The sequence below is a fragment of the Martes martes genome (assembly GCF_963455335.1).
Source record: "Martes martes genome assembly, chromosome: 5".
In the NCBI taxonomy this organism is placed as follows: Eukaryota; Metazoa; Chordata; class Mammalia; order Carnivora; family Mustelidae; genus Martes; species Martes martes.
In genome coordinates, this window is record NC_137892.1 from 86,792,424 (window position 1) to 86,812,846 (window position 20,423).

The following is a 20,423-nucleotide window of genomic DNA, read 5'->3' on the forward strand; positions in this document are numbered from 1 at the left end:
GTGCCGGCCATTTCTTCGCTGACCGTGTGACAGGTCCACGAGCCTGAGACAGAAAAGTAATGGCATTGCTCATTCTTTGCATCCTCTGTGAAAACTCAAAGGGTGGGGGTAAACTAGTTGACCTAAAGTTAGTAAGTGGGACTAATTGCTGGGATGTACGAAAAGTCAGGTCCAGAGCAAGACCCCCAGAGTTCTGCCTTATACAGGGAAAGGTGACAGGGACTAGTTCAGAGGGAGGCATGGAGACAAGTTGGGTAAGATATCGGTCCTTTCACCTGGCAGCTGTCCAGCCCCCAAATAGCTTTTGTGTCCAGTCCAAAAATAAGATCACGTGAGACGGGAGAAATAAAGACGCAAGTGCTCGTCCTTGGGCTTTCTGCGGGTACACCAGCATCAGCCACACTGGTGGGGGCCTGGAAAGAGCAGCCCCCCAGCACACCAGGCTTCCTCCCTCTTCGAGCTCTCCCAGGCTGGGAAAACAACCTGTATCAGGGTGGGTGTGGTGTGTGCTTTGCACTCAGCCCTTCTCTTAGGACGCACTGGAGCTCCATTCACACCAGAGAGGGAGCAAGAAAGAGAGCAAGCGGAACCAACAGCCTCAACTTCAGCGGAATGAGGGCATGGCCTCCTTTTGGTGAAGGACACGCCCTTCTGATGGAGAATGGGAACTCCCTTCCTCCCGCAGCCGCCTGCCTGCAGCGCTCCTTCTAGCTCCATGTGGACACTGTAGGCTGCTGCAGCTGCGTCACCCCGGAAAGAAAGTGCCTCAGAGCCCAAGCAAAGAGGTGAGTGCATCCCCTTCTCCAAGGGGCTCCTTACTACGGATGTTCTGCTTGGCTTCCTGCTCCTGTCCCGCACGAATTCTCTCCCCTGCCGTGCTTTTGCCCCTTCTCCTCCCTGACCTGGGACCCCAGCAGGCTGGAGTCTCCATGATGGATGCTAGCTTCAAATACCTGTACTCTCTTCTCTCATTTAAGGCCAATTTGCTTCCAGAAAGAACTGGCTAGGTCTAGTTCTTAGTGGGGGAAGCAGGAAATGATTCCCACCAAGTGAATTATCTCTGCTGAGATCCAAGAAGATTTTTTTCCAAGAAATCATTAGACAAATCCCATTATGGTAGAGTTAATGCTTAGTTTTAAAAAGCCCTGCATGAAACAGGAAATAAAAGGACATCAGCCCATTCCTTATTATTGGGAAAAAGGGAAAAAACACATAGGGGATGTGCAGAGCTTCCTCCCTCCTCACCCCTTCACACCTCGTCCTGACGTCCTAAACCCTGCGAAACAGACTTAACAGATCTAAGAACTCATTTCTTTGGTTGAGAACAAGAGGAATAAAATGGAGGGTTTGGGGAGAATTGCTCTGTAGGCAGAGTCATAGAACGAAGAAGACAAATTTTGGAGAGTCTTGGTTTCCCTTCCCAAGCACATGACAGTTACCTGTGCCCGTTGGGGGACGTATACAGATGTCACTATCACTTGCACACGCCTAACACTAACCCTGTTACAGAACCCCCTCCTTGACTATAGACCACAGATATCTATGCTAATGTAGGTGGGAGCAAGATAACGACTCCAATGAATCAGGATGCTTTTAGTGACAGTAGACTGGAAGCCAGTTTGAAGAGACTTGGGCCAAAACAAGGAAATTCGCTTCCTCGTGTAAGTGAAAAGGCTTTGGTGTGGCGGGATCCAGGTGCCCAGATGATGGCATCCTGCCTCTGTCTCTCTCCATTTCGTGGCTCTGCAGCTCTGGGTCATTCCACCCCAGGAAGACTCACTGATGGCAGTGGTGACATGGCCACCAGCAGCTCCAGGCTGACACCCTCCTGGCATAGCCATCTTGGAACAACAGGCAGTGCCCATTCCCAAGAGTCTGGAGTCTGAACCAATGTGGGCACCGTGCCCATCCCTGCCAGGGGGTATAGTCATCCCCGCCCAAAACCACATGGACTGAAAGCAATGAAGGGCTGGGTCCCCAGAGATAACCTGGGTGCTAGTCTTAGGAGAGGGGGCTGGACACAGAACAGCCACAGTCAATGCTGGCCACTCTAGGTTGCTCTTTTTGTGACGGTCTGGATTAAGAGGTCAAGCTCCCCCAGGATAACTCCTCCTCTTCTCTCTTATAGTCCACAAAAATTAGTGACAGCAAGTCTCATAATAAGGGTAATTATTAGAAGTGCCTAAAAGACCCCATGGCATTTCATTCCTAGAGACCCCACACCACGGAAAAGCAACTAGAAGGCTTGTTTCTGGCTCAGTCCCTGGACAATTCACCACACCTAGACCCACTCAGGCCCCCAACCCACCTGTGCACACACGGGTCTCCCCTTCCCCCTCACCCACTCCTGCTCACTTGAGGCCCCCTCTGCTCTGCTGATGTGAACCCATCTTCCCTTTCAAGGCCCTCTGAGGCCTTCCTGGGCCCGTCCAGCCTTTCTGCCATCTCCTACCCTGAATCTGGACAGCAATGACAGTCACTAGTACAGTTTACTGTATCTCACTTTCTCTCCTGGCTTGACTTTTACATTCCTGGGGGGAATCAGATTTCATCTCTAGCTCTCTCTGTGGTAATCTGACACCTAGCCGGTGCCCAATTAAGTGACCAATAGAAATCCAGCCTCCCTGAATACCTGAGAGAGGCTGGATTGATTACTTGAAGTCCTACATTTTTATTTTAAAAGTAATATAATAACTATAGCAGACATAGATTGAGTGAACTATGTGCTGCCTCATGGGCAACATCTCAGGAAACTCTCCCCATGACCCTATGAGACAATTGCCATTATCCCCATTTGACATTTGGGGAAACCGAGTCTCAGAGAACTGAGCCACTTGTCCCATATCATCCAGCTAGTAAGCGGTGACATGGGAGTTGGAACCCAGGCATGCTTGCCATCTCATTTCCTACTAAACTTGTCCCTGACATGCTTATCAGAGGAGCTTCCGGCTGCCTGATTTTAAAGACTGAGGAACACTGGTGGCTGGCCAAAGGGCATGAGTCAGCTTAGATATTTTGGACCCATCGTCTGCCAACAGGGCTCCCAGTGTCTCCATGGCGGCGGTGGGGGGGGGGTCCTTATTAGACTGTACCCAGGGCTGAAGAGACACTCAACTGCACCAAAGCCAAAAAGAAAGTCAGGGGCAGATGGATTTCCAAAAGCGAGATATCTCTGGGGCTTTGTACAGAGAGTGAGAGGTACTTTTTCTATTAAACGAAGGTAGAGTAGTCTTCCAGGAAATGTTAGCTGGCAAGTGGGCTTTAGAATTTAAGCTTGCCCTTCTGGCTGCCCATCATTACGTAGATGATCCTGACATTTCTACCTTCAGAGGGTAGCTTGCAGGATTTGGAAAGCAACCACATTCTGATCTCGAAGAAAACCAAAATCTTGAGAAAATGTGAGTATTTTTTGTAATGTCTGTGCCTCGAGCATCTGGCCACTGGCCTCTTGTCTGATGCTGTCACCTGTGGGCCCTATGAGGCCCTTGCTTTGAGGGTATGTGGTTTCCTTGATGAACCCTGACCTATTCATATGGGTTAGCATCTTCTCAAGAGCAGAGCCGCCTTGACTCTTGTCATCAATCCTCACCAGGTCCCGTGGGAGGATCGGAGAGCGAGATCTCTCACAGCTGAGGCACGAGAAGACTGAGTCAGGCCCCAGATAACACAGAGGCCAAGACTAGGCCTAGCAGAGCTCTGGGGTCTCAGTGACCAAGTCTGCTCACTTCTCAAGTTTGTTGTAGAAAACAGTTAAGAATCACATAGGCTAAATAAAATTCTCTGGCTGAGTCTTTAAGAGAAAAACCACAGTTAGACCCAACAGAAATGAAACCATAGGTTCGCACAAAAACTACACAGATCTGTACATGAAGGCTGATAGCAGCATTATTTGTCAAAGCCCAAACAGGGAAACAAGGCACACGGCCGCGAGCTGGGGAACTGATCCTCACAATGTGGCCTCTCCCGACAATGAAATACTACTCAGCAAGAACTAGGCATGAACTTCCAAGGCACGCACACTGTAACACCAATGAACCTCAAAGACATTGTGCTTTTGAAGGGAAAAAAGCCCACACCCTATGACTCCATTTCTACGAAATGGCCAGAACAGGCAATTCTGTGGAGACAGAAAGCAGACAAGTGGTTGCCTATGCCTGGCAGGAAGGGGGAATGGGGAGTGATTGGTACTGGGCATGGGGTTGCTTTTACGGGATGACAAAAATGTTCTAAAATTAGTGGTGATGGTTGCACAAGCATGTGAATACACTGAAACCATTTGACTGTTTACTTTAAATGGATGAACTGTACAGCATTTGAATTCTATCTCAGACTTTGTTTCAAAACTGAAATCATGGCTAATGAAATAATGAACCCAGTGACAGGGCTTCACTGCAGGATGTGGGCTCACCCACGGGCTCTGATAAGCTCAGGTCATCTCCTGCAGAGCTCGGCCACAGGCCACCCCGACAATCTGAGGAGTAGGAACGTAGGTGGAAAAGATGGTATCCCTCAATTTCTCCACAGAGACTCCAGGAGGAGGAGTTCTGACCCCGCCCCCCCTTCCCGTGTAGATTATTTACAGTTTTATGCAATTGATCTCACTATTCTCTTTTCACTTCTGGGTTTCAAGTCAGGCTTCAAAAAGCGTTCTCTGTTCTAAGATTACAAATCGTACAGAACTTAACTAATGTTTTTCTCTAAGGTTTGTCTTCTTCCATTTAAATACTCACCTGAGGATCCAGGTTGTTTTTGTTTGTTTTGCCTAATAGATAGCCAGTTATTAAATCAGGAGTTTTAAATTGGGAGTTACAATGGACTTGGGGTACCTTGTAATTTCCAGGAATTAAATATAAAAAAAAGTGAGTGTGTATGTGTGTGTATGTATGTGTGTTCATTTTTGGGGGGGGAGAGTTACAGATCGTGTCACATTCTCAGGGATTTTGTGACTCACAGAAAAACAACTAAACTCTCTACATTTCGTAGCCTGGGTCCAGGTTGACAGTGCATGTACGTCCCAGTGCACGAGGCCAAATCCAAGGCAAGAGGACAATTACTAAACAGTTACAGGGGAAGCCTGAGCGATTACTTCTGCGGAAAGTTCTCCATCACATGTCTAGGGAGCGCTGCACCACCTTTTGGTTTGACAGCAAACTGAGGCAGAGAACAAGAGTTGACTCTCACTGGCTCTCCCCGGGCCTGGAAAACTTTACATTTTATTCATCTGCTGACACATCGGTGGAGCTAAATCATTTTAGCTGACAAAACTTGGGGCCCTCTTGTCACAAAGAATTTGAGGAGACTTATGGCCCTCAATATAAATAAATGATAAATAAAGGGGAAATGCAACTGCCATGAGAGAAGGTGGCAGACCCTGGTGTGTGCATGTATATATTCATGTACTAAATATGTATGCGATGCCCTCTGTGTGCCAGGCATGGTCTAGACTGGGGTTCTCAAATTGTGGTTCCCCAGACCAGCAGTTTTACCATCACCTGGGTACTTGTTAGACATGCAAATTTCCAGGCCCACCCAGACCTGCTGAATTAAAAGCTTTGTCTGGCTCAGCAGTCTGTGTCTGAGCAAACCCTCCCAGTGATTCTGATGCACATCTACATTTCAGAACCACTGGTCTACAGACATGTAGTTTGTAATGGTAAAAGGATAGATGAAACCTCTGCTTTCTTCATGGAGTTGACATTCCAGTGTGTGTGGTAGGGGAGAGAGGAAACAAACAAGTAAACAAATAACTGAATATGATAATGTTTCAATGGTAGTAAGGTCTATGAAGGTAAAGAAAGCAAGGGGATATGAAGGACAGTGATGGGAGCTGATTTAGAGCCAGTGGCCAGGGAAGAGGCAATCTGAAGTGAGATAAGAATAATAAGCAAGAGCTGGCCGTAAAAGAGGGGCAGAAAATAAATGTGTACACATTAAGTAGAGGGAATAGCAGATGCAAAGGTTCTGAGGTAGGACTACGTTTGGCCTAGATGAAGAGTATGACTGGAACACAGGGAGCAAGGAGTTCGTAGGGGGTGGACCTAGGGAAGCAAGTGGTGGTAGCAAGCTTAGCTTTTGTTCTTAGAACAAGTCAAAGGCAACGCACAGTTTGGAACAAACAGGGACATGATCTGATTTACCTTTCAGCAGGATCCCTCTGGAATGAAATATAGAGGGTTGGGATTCTAGAAGCAGGAAAATCAGCTAGGCGCATATTCCAATAACCCAGGAATACTGGTGCTTGGATGGACTAGACCAATGTGCAAAGTTCTATTATTAAGGGGAAAACAAACAACAGTGTAGGACACTGTGCCTAGTAAATTATTTTTGTGCACATACACATTCAGATGGATGAAGCCAGTTTCCCCCAAAGGTTCCAGAAAAAAAAAAAAAGTTGGGACGCCTGGGTGGCTCAGTTGGTTAAGCAGCTGCCTTCGGCTCGGGTCATGATCCCAGCGTCTTGGGATCGAGTCCCACATCGGGCTCCTTGCTTGGCGGGGAAGCCTGCTTCTCCCTCTGCCTCTGCCTGCCATTCCACCTGCCTGTGCTCACTCCTTCGCTCTCTCTCACAAATAAATAAATAAAATCTTTAAAAAAAAAAAAAAAAAAGTTAATGATGGTTATCTCTGGGGAGAGGAGATTAATGAGGGTCCTTTTACAGCCTTCCATGTGTCATGCATTTTGTCACATGTGTGAAGCATTACTTTTACTTAAAATATTTTATTTTATTTTTTTAAAGATTTTATTTATTTATTTGACAGAGATCACAAGTAGGCAGAGAGGTAGGCAGAGAGAGAGAGAGGAGGAAGCAGGCTTCCTGTTGAGCAGAGAACCTGATGTGGGGCTCGATCCCAGGACCCTGGGATCATGACCTGAGCCGAAGGCAGGGGCTTTAACCCACTGAGCCACCCAGGCACCCCAAAGATAAAATATTTTAAGATAAAAATTGAAAAACTGAGATAAAGAAAAACATAGAATAGGTGATGGGTGATCAATATCAGAGAGAGGAAGCCCACCCCACATGTATTAGAGTCCTTTCCAAGCACAGGCTCCAGAAGTCCCTGGAGAGGCAGGGCACCCATGGCCTGGGCTGTTCTTGGGTTACCATGGGATTGGCTACTGCTCGCCTGAAAACCACTAGGCCCTGTTTCTGTCCTGCGGCTCTGGTGATGTTTGTGGCTTTCAGATCTCCTCGGGCAACTAATACAATTTCCTGTGAATGTCTGCTGCGTTTCTCTTTGCCCTGTTTGTCAAATCGCTCCCCCAACATCCTGGCATTTGGTTCACCATGAGGCCAGCATGCCCTTCATTTAATTGCATGATTTGGCATAAACAGAAGGAAATACTTTGCTAGGGGAGAGAGTATAATGCAGCATCTGATTTCTCCTGTCAGCTGATTAGGATTTGTTGTGTCCCCACAAGGTCAGATGAAATTAGAAAGAAAATGCAGTGTGCCTGGTGTGTGTTTCAAATAACTGCATCATTTCTGTAAGCAGGATGAACGAAGGGGGAAGTTTTAAAGCAAATATTGACGACCAGCCTCAAGATTCAAGGCACAAGAAACCACTCCTTCTAGGTTATGCCTGGAGAGGGATAGTATTTACTGGGGGGCATTTTGAATTCTGCTGATTCTGTCATGCTCTGGTTCTGCTGTCATGTTAGTGAAATTGCCCAGGGATGTCTGATTACAGAGCACTGAGCACAGAATAAGTAAACGCACAGCAGTGCCACCTTCCGCTTTTATCACCCTGCTACGGCCCTTTGAAGAGGTTTAGAGCCACTTCCTCTACCGGCAGCCGCTCAAGGGCTCCACTGTGAGTCAATCTCTTAGGATGCAGAAGGAAAAAATCTCACCTCCACAATCAGCCAAAACATTTTAGGTGTGGATGAATCTGGCCATGGCCACACCTCTGTGGATAAACCTACCAGGCTTCTCCCAGGGTTTCTGTTGGTCCTGCAAATCTGCTGTGTTCTTCTTTTCCCAGACCCATCCTCTGCACTGCTAGGAGGCCCGCACACAGGTTGTAGCCATCACAGAAATGGCTTTAAAAGTGGTCTGGGAGCTTTGGGGGAAGAGATGGGTTCTATTACATGGTCTGTAGAGGAGCCGGCATCTTGTGGATGCTTAATAAGCAGCCCTACCAGCTATTATTTGCCTGGACTATTTCCTGGCCCAGAGCTCGAGGGCTATTCTGAGGCCAGACTTCCAGGCGAGGCAACCCCCAAGTCCCTTCCCATGCTAAATAACAGGCCAGAAAGCATTAACTTGATTGTGTCTCCTGAGTCAAAACATCCGAATGTATATTATTTTAAAAGATTAATCGAGATGCTTGATGTGCAAGTTGAAGTGAACGTGGAATTTGGGGGATATTAAGGTGACATTCTTGAAAATTCGATATTGAGGGGCATTCTATTATAGTAAATACTTTAAGGAACAGAGGATTCGTTATTTCCCCACAGTTGGACAGTATCATTGCCGAGTACCAGATATGCAGTAAAGAAATTAGTTTATATCAGTAGCAAGGGATTATATTTGCCTAAAAGCTATGTAGGTTTTTGTTTTGTTTCGTTTTTAACAGCATTTCACAACTAGATATCATGGAAAAACAAAACTAAAATAGTGACTTACACATTCGTTACCGGTTTTCAAGGTGCTTTCACGCACTTCGGCATACTGGATCTCACGATATGGCTGTGGGCTTGCCGGGAAGATGCGGGTAGCAGAGTCTCCTTAATCTCCTGTGTGAAGGAGGGACAGGGGAGCCCCAAGGAGTTGAGCTGCCCAGGAAGGGCCAACCATGCCATGTAGGCAGGACCCTGAGCTAGGGATACTTGTTTTTAGTCACAGTGAGGGTTTTAGTTAGGGGTACAGACTTTGAGCTGCCTCTCTGTCCTCAAAATTTTTGGTCTGCTACTTAATGGGCTTAATTTCTTAACTGAGTGTTCTTTAACCTTAAAATCCATCATCCCACATGCTGGAGAGTTATCATGCACACTGGGTGCAGCATACTACTTCTTCAGTATTGAGAAGATGATTGTCTGCAATACTGTTATCTCTCTGGGCTTCAGAAGGCCCTTCGGGAATGAGCAGATCCTCAGGAAGATTATTATTTTGTAAAGCAAATTATGAGTGCCTATGAGTACGAAGACATGGCAGTTCACGGAGGTTCCAGTGAGTAAGATTTGATGAAATCAACTTTTTCTGTACTTTTCAAGCCCCTTTCAGGAGAGCTGCAGCTCATCCATGGTTGGAGTTAAGTGATGTTTGTGCTTCTAGGGTCTCTGGCTCAGAGGATGAGCTTCTCTGGATTCATCCCCTCAGAAGGCACAAAAATGGCTCCCCAGATGCTACCGCAGAACGCATTAGATGCTACACGATGCGCCTGGAGAACAGGCTCCCGCCTCCACCTTCCAAGGGGAAGTGGAGAACAGAGAGCCTATTTCTAGTTCTCACAGGTCAATCCGTACCTGTCTGTCTGAATCATCAGGTGGGTAGGCTTAGACAAACACAGACAAACAGAGGCTCAAATGCCTACCCAAGGAGGAGGGACTCTTCATCAATTATAGGAAACCATTAATCATGTTTCCATTTAGTCTCTTCAAAGATACCTCCTGATCTGTATCCTCTCAATCCAATTTCCAGCTTCACTCGCTACCTTCTAGCCAAAGAGCTTTTTGTACAGGCAGCTTCCTCCCTTCCTCATCCTGTCCTGGCCAGGGGCATAAAGATGATGCCCGAGGTCCTTTAATGAAATCCCCACCTCGGGAGCTGGGCTTACCTGAGGCTTCACTTGCCTAGCTCAGCAGTGACAGGCTCGACCACGGGTAAGGAATGACAGAAATGCTCACTCTGCAGCCCCTTCCAGCCCTAACCTGGATGGCCATTGCCTTGAATGGCTTTGCAACATGCCCTCTTTAAGACTTGGCTCTAGGAATGGCACAGACACGCGCACACACACACACACACACACACACACACTCTGCCACACACACTTACACCCTGTGCAGGGATGCCAGATGACAGAACAGAAAAGGACTCTTTCATCCAGCAGCCTTCTGATTCCAGAGGAGCCTCTCTGAGCCACGACCTGCTGTTTCCCTGGCGACTGAGACTTCCAAATAAACAGGATTCTGCTCAGACAGGCCAGTAGTCCATTCAGCTCAGCCATTTGCCCCAAGACAAACCACGCTAGAATAACACCCAGGACAGTTGCTGCTGCCGTCTGCTGTCTCTGCCCCCCTTCTCTGCTGGCCAATAGCTCTGCATTCCTGGGCCCGCTGCTGGCTGTCCGTGTTGGGGGCACGTACAGCTTTGTGTGTGTCCTTGTGGGTGGGGTCCGTGTGGGCTGTTGTCTGAAGGCGGGTCCCCTCTGCTGATCAATGAGGCCAGAGAGAGACCCAGAGGCTGCCATTCTCGGCACCCCCAGCCGGCCCCCCTGCTTCCCACACAGGCCTGCGGGACTGGTAGCCGGCTCTGTGGCATGGTGTCTGGAGGCGGACCAGCACCCTGATGTGCATGCCACGGCCCGTCCCCTCTCCCCACACAGAGCTGCAGCAGCCGAGCAGTCCAGAGAGGCAGCGCGGGGCCGCTCGGGAAGCTGCGACGGCACAGCGACTGCGACACAGAGCAGGCGACACCCTGCGGATTCCCCTTCCTCTTGGACAGAGAGGCGCAGTCCTCAGCCTGCAAGTTTTTCAGGTAAGACTCTGAGCGTCTGTTCTAGGAAACAAAGAGCAGCTTATATGCAGAGCTGAGTGTGTGTGTGTGTGTGTGTGTGTGTGTGTGTGTGTGTATCTAAGTGCAAGGACAACAATGACACAGAAAGGGAAAAAAATCGGGGAAAGTGAAGGCAGTAGGATGTTTGAAGCCGATCCCACTGGAAGCCGCTGTCCTGCACGGAACACCCAGAAGCTCCCCTCTGGCTGGACTGAAGCCGGGCTGCAGACTGCTCTGGGGGAAGGGCTTGCTGGTGGCACAGGCAGGTAAAAATAGCACCTAGAGTTTAGACACCGTAAAAATAATCATGCCCCATGCTGCCCAGCACCTTCCTTCTTCCAGGCTGCCGGGCTGGTGAGGACTGGAGGGGACAGAATGTTCTCATTTACCAAAGTGCTGGATGTGGCCCTTTGGTTCGGCAGAAGCCAAAATCTGTGGCTTTAGTAAGTCTGGCTGGCACACTCACCCCCTTGGGGAGCCTGGACGTTCAGCTGCCTCAGGAAGTCTGTTCACTGGCTGGGCACCTCAGGTTTTATCAGCATTTTGGTGGGAAAGTCAGGCTGCAATGAGAGGACAGGCTGGTATTCTGATGGCCCTTCCAGCCACCTGGATTATTCCTTACCTTCTTCTTCTGATCTTCTTTGAAAATCATCTCCCCCTCTCTGTAGCCCTGCAGACAGACACCTGAAGAGAACTTACGTGAATGGCTAGCCACACCCACATCACAATTCCATGCCCAAAGTATGCAAGGCTTTTAGAGAGGAGCACTTGACTAACTCAGACCTCCAGGTCTGGGGCAGAATTCAGGCATCCAATCAAGCACCCATTTTTTCAGAGATCCCAGAGGAACCCACCTTATCTGGGCACCGGGTCCAAGCCCTCCCTCTGTGACTTGGCAGAATGTAAACACTCTGTGCTTTCTCCTGCTGTTTCAATCCACCCCCACTTCTCTGCATTCTTTTCTGCTTGGGCACTTTCCCTTTCGTTCCCCACAGGGATTGATTGTTTATGATTTAGCTCTGTGCACACCAGTGGGAAGGCAAGCATCCGGCAGAGGACAAACCGGGTGCTGCGTGGGGCTGAGCCAGCCTGATGGGGGCAAAGGGTTGAAAAGAAATGAGCCCGGCTTTGCAAAGTGGTGTCCAGTGAAGCGTCAGCCTGCAGGGTACTGGGGCTGTCTGGGTGAATGAGTGTGGATTTTGGTGGAGCCTGTGATTCACAGTCACAAATTCCCTTTTCCTTTGTTTTCTTTGTGTTGGTCATTGAGGGCTTCTGAGGAAAGTCCCCTTTTGAGATTGTATATCTGAAGGCAAGATCATCCAATTGCTGCCGAGGGCCATCGGTGAACACTGGAGACTCACTTCTGTTGACCCTGCCTTTTTTAGTATGAGTAAATGGATTTGCAAATGAGGTGCTTAATCAAGAGCGAAGTTAATGCGTAAACAATTAAGGGAGGAAACACAGAGTTTCTTGTAAACTGCCTCCCAAAACTGGTGTGCAGTCATACACAGATGGCTCGCCTGGTTGCAAAAAGGACTCAAGGAGGCACTATCTGCTTCGTTCGGTGGTGTCACATCACGGGCGGGGAGCATCAGTGGTGATGACTGTATTTGTTGTGGCGACGGTAGATGGACATCACACGCTCGTCCGCTCTTAGTACAGGGATACCTGATCCCAGGACAGAGGGGCTGCTCACTGACTCTGCTGACAGCCGTTCACTGGACCCTGAGTCAACCGTGAAGGGTCAGGGTACTACCAGGCCTGCTGTGCCAGCTTCTGGGAAGCAGAGATGGTGCACAGTGGAAGTCATGCCCCTTGCATTTCATCAAATAGGTGTGGCTTGGCTAATGCAATACTCCTTCATTTAAGCTACTAGAAAAATAATCTGTGGTCATTTGTTAGGTAAACCTAACACCCACACATGACACAAATTACAGGCGAGTGAGTTTTTTTTCCTTAAAAAAGGATCTGCTGATCAGCCAATGTTCATGGGGTTCTCCCAAGGTGTCCCATCTCAAGGTACCACTGGATCAAGCCCACTCAACCACAGAGAAGGGAGGGCACCTACCTGGGTGGGCAGCCAACGGAGGATGGGCCTGGGCTGACAGGATGTCCAACTCAGCTGGGAGGCAGAGTCCAAGGTATGAGGACAAGGGCAAGCATCTAGGTTAGTGGCCTAGAGGGAGAAAAGAGGGAGGAAGGGAACAGCAATGGTCTGATTCTTAAATATCACTACTTAAGAGAGGCAGCCTAACACAGTGGCCAAGTGCAGAGGTTTCTGCTGCTGAGCTTCCTGGGGTTCAAGTTCAGACGTGCCATGGCCTTGGGCCTCAGTTTCATCGTCTGTAAGATGGGGTAATAAGCTCCCATCCTTGTTGGTGAAAGGATCAAATGAATCACGCTCTTAGCACAGTGCCTGGCTTATAGCGAGTACTATGTGACTACCTGCTATTGTTACTACTGAATGGCAGGTCTGAAAAGGCTGTCCCAAGCCCATTTGTTCCCAAGTCCAAAGTGACACTCTGTGAGTGACCACCAGGGCCACCTTTGGGGCAGCATGGAGGTGCTCTGGCTCCGGCGTGGAGTTCTGCTTGCATCTCAGAGCATTCAGAAATTGAAGGGCTTCTGTGCTGGTTGCTAGTGTTTTCCTAAGCCCCTACTGTGTTTCAGGCACTCTGCCTGGCTTTATGCACAGTTGCTCCAGACCACCTCTCTGACTTTGTCTAGGAATGCTGGCGAGGACGGCAGGTGTGAGGGGTGTGCTTGCCTTGCGCCAGGGCTGTGTAGATGTGGGTGGTCCTTTGGACAAGACTCATCTCTGTCTCTTCAGGATCTGTGGTTTGCAAACTTTCACATGCATAAGAATCACAGGGGAGCTTGTTTAAAAGATCAGGTACCCGGGTCCTGCCCACAGAGGTCTTGATTTAGCCAGGCCGCTGAGGGCCCCAGGATTCTGCATTTCCTGGGTGGGGCCCAGGTGATTCTGACTTTGGTCCACAGGCCAAGCTGCAGTCTGATCATGGCTCTTACCGTGAACAAGAACACAAGAGTCATTTGGCCTCAGTGACCATCAGCCTCTTCCTTGTAATCACCTTCTTCCCAAATGACCATTTTCCTGGGACCTGCCCCCCACTGGCAGTAAGGTTGATGACGCCACACCCGCTGCACCCTGAGTTACTCTGTGCCCGGCACAGTGGCAAACCCTTCATGCTCATCCCTCCATCAGTCTTCAGAGCTGTCCCATCGGTTAACTGTGCTCACTACCCACCTGTTACAAAGGAGGGGCAAGTCGCCACTGCTAGTAAGCGACTGATCTGGGTGTGGACGTAGGATGAGCCCATAACAGAGCAGCAGCAGGAAACCTCTGGGCCAGGCGACAACTGGGGTTTTAGCTGCTTGTCAGTTCAGCCTTTCCCTTTTCACTCTTGGGGCTCTTTCTCTGGTTCACATTCCTCTCTTGTCCACTTCTGTTCCCAGGCTCCCACATAACTTCCTCAGAAGATGTGTCTCTGTGCTTCCTTACCTTTTTCTCCTTCGTAAATCAAAAAGGATTGGGGCAGTGGACAGGTGGAAGGCAGGTGTTATGAGCTTAACTGTGTCCTCTGTTTAAACGCATATGCTGAAATCCTAAGCCCCAGAATATCAGAATGTGACCTAATCTGGAGCCGCCTTTACAGAGGAAATCAATCCAAATGACTTCATGAGGGTGGGCCCTAATCCAGTGTGTCTGACGTCCTTATAAATGGGGAAATTGGGACACAGAGACAGATCTAGAGGGACGATGACATGAAGACACAGGGAAAAGAGGGCATCTCCAAGTCAGGGATAGAGGCCTGGGATGGATCCCTCCCTCCCAGACTCAGAAGGGGCCAGCTGCCATCTCCAAGATGGAGAGAGCCCTGCAACAGCTCTTTCCCTTGCCGCTCTCCCAAGGAACCAGCCCTGCCGATACCTTGGTTTTGGCCTTCCGGCCCCCGAACTGCAAGGCGATGTTCTTCTATTGCTTGAGCCATGGTCATGGTACTTGCTACGGGAGCCCTAGCAGACTAGTACAGTGGGAACCTACATTCTTCCCGCAGCCCCTGAGTTTGGGGTGATCTAGTTTGAGGCCAACACATTATAGCAAGCTACGACAACATTCTCTTTTCTTTAACTCACGACTATTCTTCTGTTGTTCACGACTGTTCTTCAACACTGTTCATGGGAGTCACAGGCAGGTCCAGGTCCCAGGAAGGAAGAAGGAATGAATAGCAAGGATGAGGAGGGAAGCGGGAAGGGAAAGTAAAGAAACAAAGAGGCAGGAAGAGGAAAAGGAGAGAGAATGGGGACTGGGATGGGGGACACTTGAGGGTCATTCATGCCCATGACAGGTCCATTCCACTCCCCTGTGGGAGGCCACCTGTGTGCCGGGGAGCCTGGAATGGATGGTCCCTGCCTTCAGGAAGCCGGAGGCCAGATAGGGATACAGACCTCAAGCATGCAGTACTTCTGAGTGTCTCAGGAAAGCAGATGCACTACTTGACCCAGTCAGGGGGTCTGGAAAAGCTTTGGTGAGTTCATGATGCCTGGCTTGAGAAGTGAGGGACTCGCAAGCGTCCACTGGGTAAGGGATGAGTGTTTCAGATGGAGGGAAGAGTACTGCCAAGGTCACCTGGGATGAGGAAGTGTGGCATTGCCAAGGAGTGGAGGAAAGGCCAGTGTGGCTGGAATGCAAGGAAGAAGAAAGAGGAGACAGCCAGAGTTCAAGGCCCAGGAGGGGTCTGGACAATGGCAGCCGTGCTGACAATTTAGGTTCTTCAAATGAGAACCACAGAAGGCCAGAGAAGGAAGTGATCCTATAGAGGGAAAACTCCTTTCAACAAAGGGAATGCTGGGATGGAGATGCCGGTGGTGTGGTTTGGCAGCGGGTCCACCCTGAAGCCAGACATCAGGTTTTCTGAGCTCCCAGACTTGGGGTTGGCTGCACTACCTCTAGGGACAAGTTCCAGGACCTCCAAAAAATTGTTGTAGCTGTGGTCTACCTGCAACATTCTAGGTGTTTGTCACCGTCCCGCTGGAAAGGGTCGAATAGGGACAGTTCTCTCCTGTCTGTGATAGCAAGCTGGGCACCTTGGATGGGTTGACTGGGCAGCCCCCTGTTCAGCATACCTTGGAGGACAAAGAGAGGCCTCGGAATACAAGCTCTCTGCTTGCATGCTTTGCCTAAAGCAACAGGAGCAGGCATGCATTCCAGAGGCAATGATTCCATGGGGCTGCTGAGAAGGGCAGAGATTCCGGTTGTGAAAGGGAAAGAAGTAAGGGCAGGAACCCCAGAAAAACCCCTGAGGCTATCAGGGGTGAGAGCTGGCCGAGAAGTGTCTGAAAGAAGCAGGGCAAAGCCAAATGCTGCCTTATTGCTGAGTTCCTGGGAGCAGCAGCAAGCCTGCTACCGCAACAACACACCATGCCCATCGCTGGGCCACTTCTCATCCATGCCCTTCCTTGTGGGCACCATCCCCACAAGAGTCCCCGGGTAAAACTAGAGCCATGCCTTTGACAGGCCCACCTGCCACAAAACGAACTCTCTTCCTTGTTCTTTCTGAAGAGGCACTGGATGTGGCTAAGCAAGGATAAGTTCTTGGAGCAAGCGGAGCACACTTCGGAGGAGAGAGGGGATTTTCAGGAAGGTGAGTAAGCAGCCCGAGGCCTCTCGGGGAGCAAGATCCCGACTCTGCTCCTCTCACATCTCCCCCCACTCTGGCCCCACCGACCTCTTTCCTGTTCCTCTGTGGTGCCACGTCCTTGCCTGCCTCTCGGACTTTACGACTGCTGTTCATCTGCCTGGAATGCTCCCCCGTCCTTCACATAGCAGATCTTTTCACCCTTGGGCCTCACCTCTCTTGGGAACTCCCCAAAGAGGCTTTCTTTCCTGTCTCTCCCTCTCACGGCACTTGTCCCAGTCTCTGCTTTTCAGTTTTTCCAAGACTTACTGTTGCCCCTCTTCCCCACTAGAACATGAGCCTCGTGAGGGCAGAAGCCCGTCCATCTTGTTTCTCGCTGTATCCCTAGGACAGAGCCTAGCCACAGAGCAGGTGCTCAACAAATACTGGCCCAATGAATGAGTGAGTGAATCATTCAGTCTTGGAGTGGGAAAGCCAAGGCCAAGGCCAGCTGTGAGATCTCCCAGTCTGTTGTTCCTCATAGCTCTAGAAAGGGGTGCATCACATCTGAAGGCAAAGTTGACAAGTTTGCACCAAGCACCTCCGACCCTGACTTAGGGGAACACACCCCTCATGGGTCCCCAAGCCATATGCCACCAAATCTGGCTTAGCCAACCTGGTCTCACCTCTTTAGAGAATTCACTCTGGTTGCCTGGAGAATTCAGCTTCATTGCATTATTCATGCTTAGAGATGAATAACGTCTTTTGGCTGATGGGCATCAAAGGCAGGTAAGTGATGTCAGGCACCTAGAAGGGAGACATTGATCCAGTGAGTTCCGGCCCTTGCACCTGTGGAGGCAGCTGGAACCATTAGTCAGGTAGGAACACAAGCAGTTTGCTTTGATTAATCAATGTGTGCAAAGGGCTGCACCAGTATCTCTGGGGCCATAAAGAATCTCTAGAAAATGAGAGTCTTCTTGTCCTTCCTCAGGATCTCTGTCAGAGTTGGAAATGGCAATAAGGGGAGAGCTGAGATGAAGGCTCCAGTCACTCCCTAGAGCCCACACAGAGCAAGTCTGCAGCCCAGAGAACATTCTCCCAGTTCAGAATCATGGGCTGGATTGGCCCAGGCTTCTCGGGCTTTGGTGATAAGGAATTTAAATTAGAGAAGCAAGCACAAAATCTTCGCCCAGGTGGCTACAGAAAACTTGCTCCATTCTCCCCAGCTGGTCCTGGATGACTTTGTTGAGGGCTCTGGAAGTAGAGTCCTAAGTTCCCTGGAGAGAGATTCAACAGAGAAGCCCAAGATTCATCTCATGGTTCCAATTCTGACCCACTGCTCTCATTACCCTTTCATTAGTTCAGACTGACAGTGTGTGCTGCCTAATGGTAGGGGAGCAAAATGGCCAAGGGCACGGACTCCGGGGAAGGGCTGGCTTTGAATTCTGGCTCTGAATCAACAGATGCATGGCCCTGGCCAAGGTACACAACTTCTCCATTTCTGTGAAATAGAACAGGGGCACCTGTTTCCTGGGGTTGTTGCCAAGAGTATGGGTGTCAATAGAGGCTAAGTCCGTTCTGCATGACATTGTCAATGTTGGGTGCTGCTCTCTCGTAGTGATGGGTTGAAACTTAAATGAGACAGTCCGTGTAAAGCACCAAAAAGGTTTTAGGATGTAACACACAACACAGTATTTGCCCAATAAAATATAATTATTGACAAGTCTGTAGTCTGGCTAAGGCTTTTTTTAGAGGGCTTTGTAAGAATTTCGTTGATCTAAAAAAATGTTCCTGGGACATGAAGGTCATCTGCTGACCTACTTTTTCTCCATCAGTTTTTTGTTGTTGTTTCAAGAGACAGTTATCACCCTGTGCTTTCTCAGCACTTTAAAATCCTTTTATCAGGGGCACCTGGGTGGCTCAGTTGTTAAGCGTCTGCCTTGGGCTCAGGTCATGATCCCAGGGTCCTGGGACTGAGTCCCCCATTGGGCTCCCTGATCAGTGGGAAGCTTGCTTCTTCTCCCTCTCCCACTCCCCCTGCTTGTGTCTCTCTTTGTCAAATAAATAAATAAAATATCTTTAAAAATAAAAATAAATAAAAGAAAATCCTTGTGTCAGGAACCTAGAACTAGCCAAGAAAGCAATAGAGCACTTAAAGAGCTGAACATGGAATACACACAGGCTACTTGTTCAGTACTTTGAGGCTGTGGGCGTTTCCAACAATTACAGGAGTCAACTTCAGCAGCCTCCTTCTGCTCAGTTCACATAATGGCTTTGGGATTCCCACCCATCCAGGGGCGTGAGGTTCCTCAGAGCACAGACTCCTCGCAAATACTGCTCTAGGGCCCTGGTCTGGGACTTTGAGCTTAAGTCATTTGAAAATCCAACTGCTGGGATGAAAGCGACAGGCTGGCATAGGCTGGACTGGCCTGGCTTTTGCACTGAGGCCGTCCGCTGCTCCATCCCTCCCCACTGCGTGACCTTGCGTAAGAAACCGGTCCTTTTTATGCTCTGGGCTCCTTCTCTACAAGAGCTGCCTCTAGAGAGTGGGTTGGAGGTTAAGCACGGCATGTAGAGCTCCAGCTGTCCCTCTCTATACTCTTTCCTTTGTGGCCTTCCTGACCATCACATAGCTGTGGATATGGAAAAAAAACCAGCGGCGATCAATGCGTTAAAGGCTTGCCAATATTTGCTTGCACCAGGTGACCATGAGCACATCACTTGGCTTCTGGAGCAGCGCAGAGAGATGGATTATGGGAAGGGGTCCAGGTCATGGTCTGAAGGAGGGGATGCTGGCAGCCCCTGCACTCAGCTCAGCCCATCCTTGCACTACCGGGGCCAGGACCAGATTATGGATTTTTAGCCCGCTGCTCCCCTGGGATGTCAGACTTCTCACGAAGGCCTGAAGATTCATGGTCTTTCTTAAAGGAGGGGGACCCCTTCCTGACCCACTCTGACCTTCCCCAGATGCCTCTCCACCTCCCACTGAGGCCCGAAGATTGAACACACAGCTGGTTCAGGGTGGATCCAAATGGAGGCAGCGCACATCGGGGGAGAGTGTTTCCAAGGCGATGTCCGAGTTGTCTCTAGTGATCCGCTGACCTGACCCTCTCTGACTTACGCTGCCCCAGAGCTGAGCCAAGCCTTTGGAGGGCGGATACACCTTAGGATGTCTGGCCCGGGCCCGACTGTGGTGGGAGGTTCGGATCCCACGCTGGGACAGGCCCTAGGGAAGGTCAGGGGGAGGGTCAGCCAAAGCAGGCTTAATTGCCTCTGTTACCTCCTGGCCCTTCTTTCTTCTGATGGAACGGCAGTCAGATGTGGGGTGTGGAGGCCCCTGTTTCAGCGAGGATAAAGAACATCTCTTCAAAAGAGCTCTCAACATGTCTTACTGTAGGATGGAAGCAGGGGCTGAATTGGCTACTTTAAAGTCTTCTTATACTGCAGATCAAGAGAAAGACCTCGGTGACTAATTAGGAGTCCTACATTCGTCAGACTATTACACCCCCAAAGTCAGTGTTTCCCCGGAGTCAAGGTCCCCTTCTCTTCCTGGCCAGTCCCACATCCTGCTGGGCCTGCGTTGGCTGCTCATGTTTCTCATTATCTCTCCCCCATCCTCTCTGAAGGCTTCTCACTCCACCCAGGGGTTTTATTTTTAAACTTGTACAGTAATGCTAGGGCTGAGCAAGACACACTGCCCACACTCCCGGGGAACTGGGCTGCCTGGAAAAGCATCCCCCTTTTCGGAGATTTCCTTCCTTCCTTCCTTTCTCCTTCCTTCTCTCACTTCCCTTCATATTTATTGGGCACCTTCTCTCAGAGGGCCTCTGCCAGAGGACACGGCAACAAAGGGAAAGATATAGTCCCTGCCCTCAGAGACCTTATATTCTCAAAGGGTAGGGAACACTGGGGACAGGCAGGCTGAGCACGTAGACACACACACCAAGTAAGCCAACAAATAAATATGTGAAATCGTAGAAATTTGTTCAGACCTAGTCTATAAAAGGGACAAACAAGGCACCAACAAGAAGAGCTGTGACAAATTAGGTAGCCAGGGAAAGCCTCTCTAA

General features: G+C 49.6%; 1 protein-coding gene across 1 annotated transcript in view; it reads left to right on the forward strand.

Annotated features, from left to right (window-relative positions):
* Positions 1 to 370: 370 nt before the first annotated feature.
* FGF1 (fibroblast growth factor 1) overlaps positions 371 to 20,423 on the forward strand; it is a 99,415-nt gene continuing 79,362 nt past the window's right edge. Inside the window, exons 1-2 of the mRNA XM_080805039.1 lie at positions 371 to 785; positions 10,545 to 10,696. The gene's annotated coding sequence lies outside the window, so the exon portion shown is untranslated. The remainder of the gene's footprint in view (positions 786 to 10,544; positions 10,697 to 20,423) is intronic.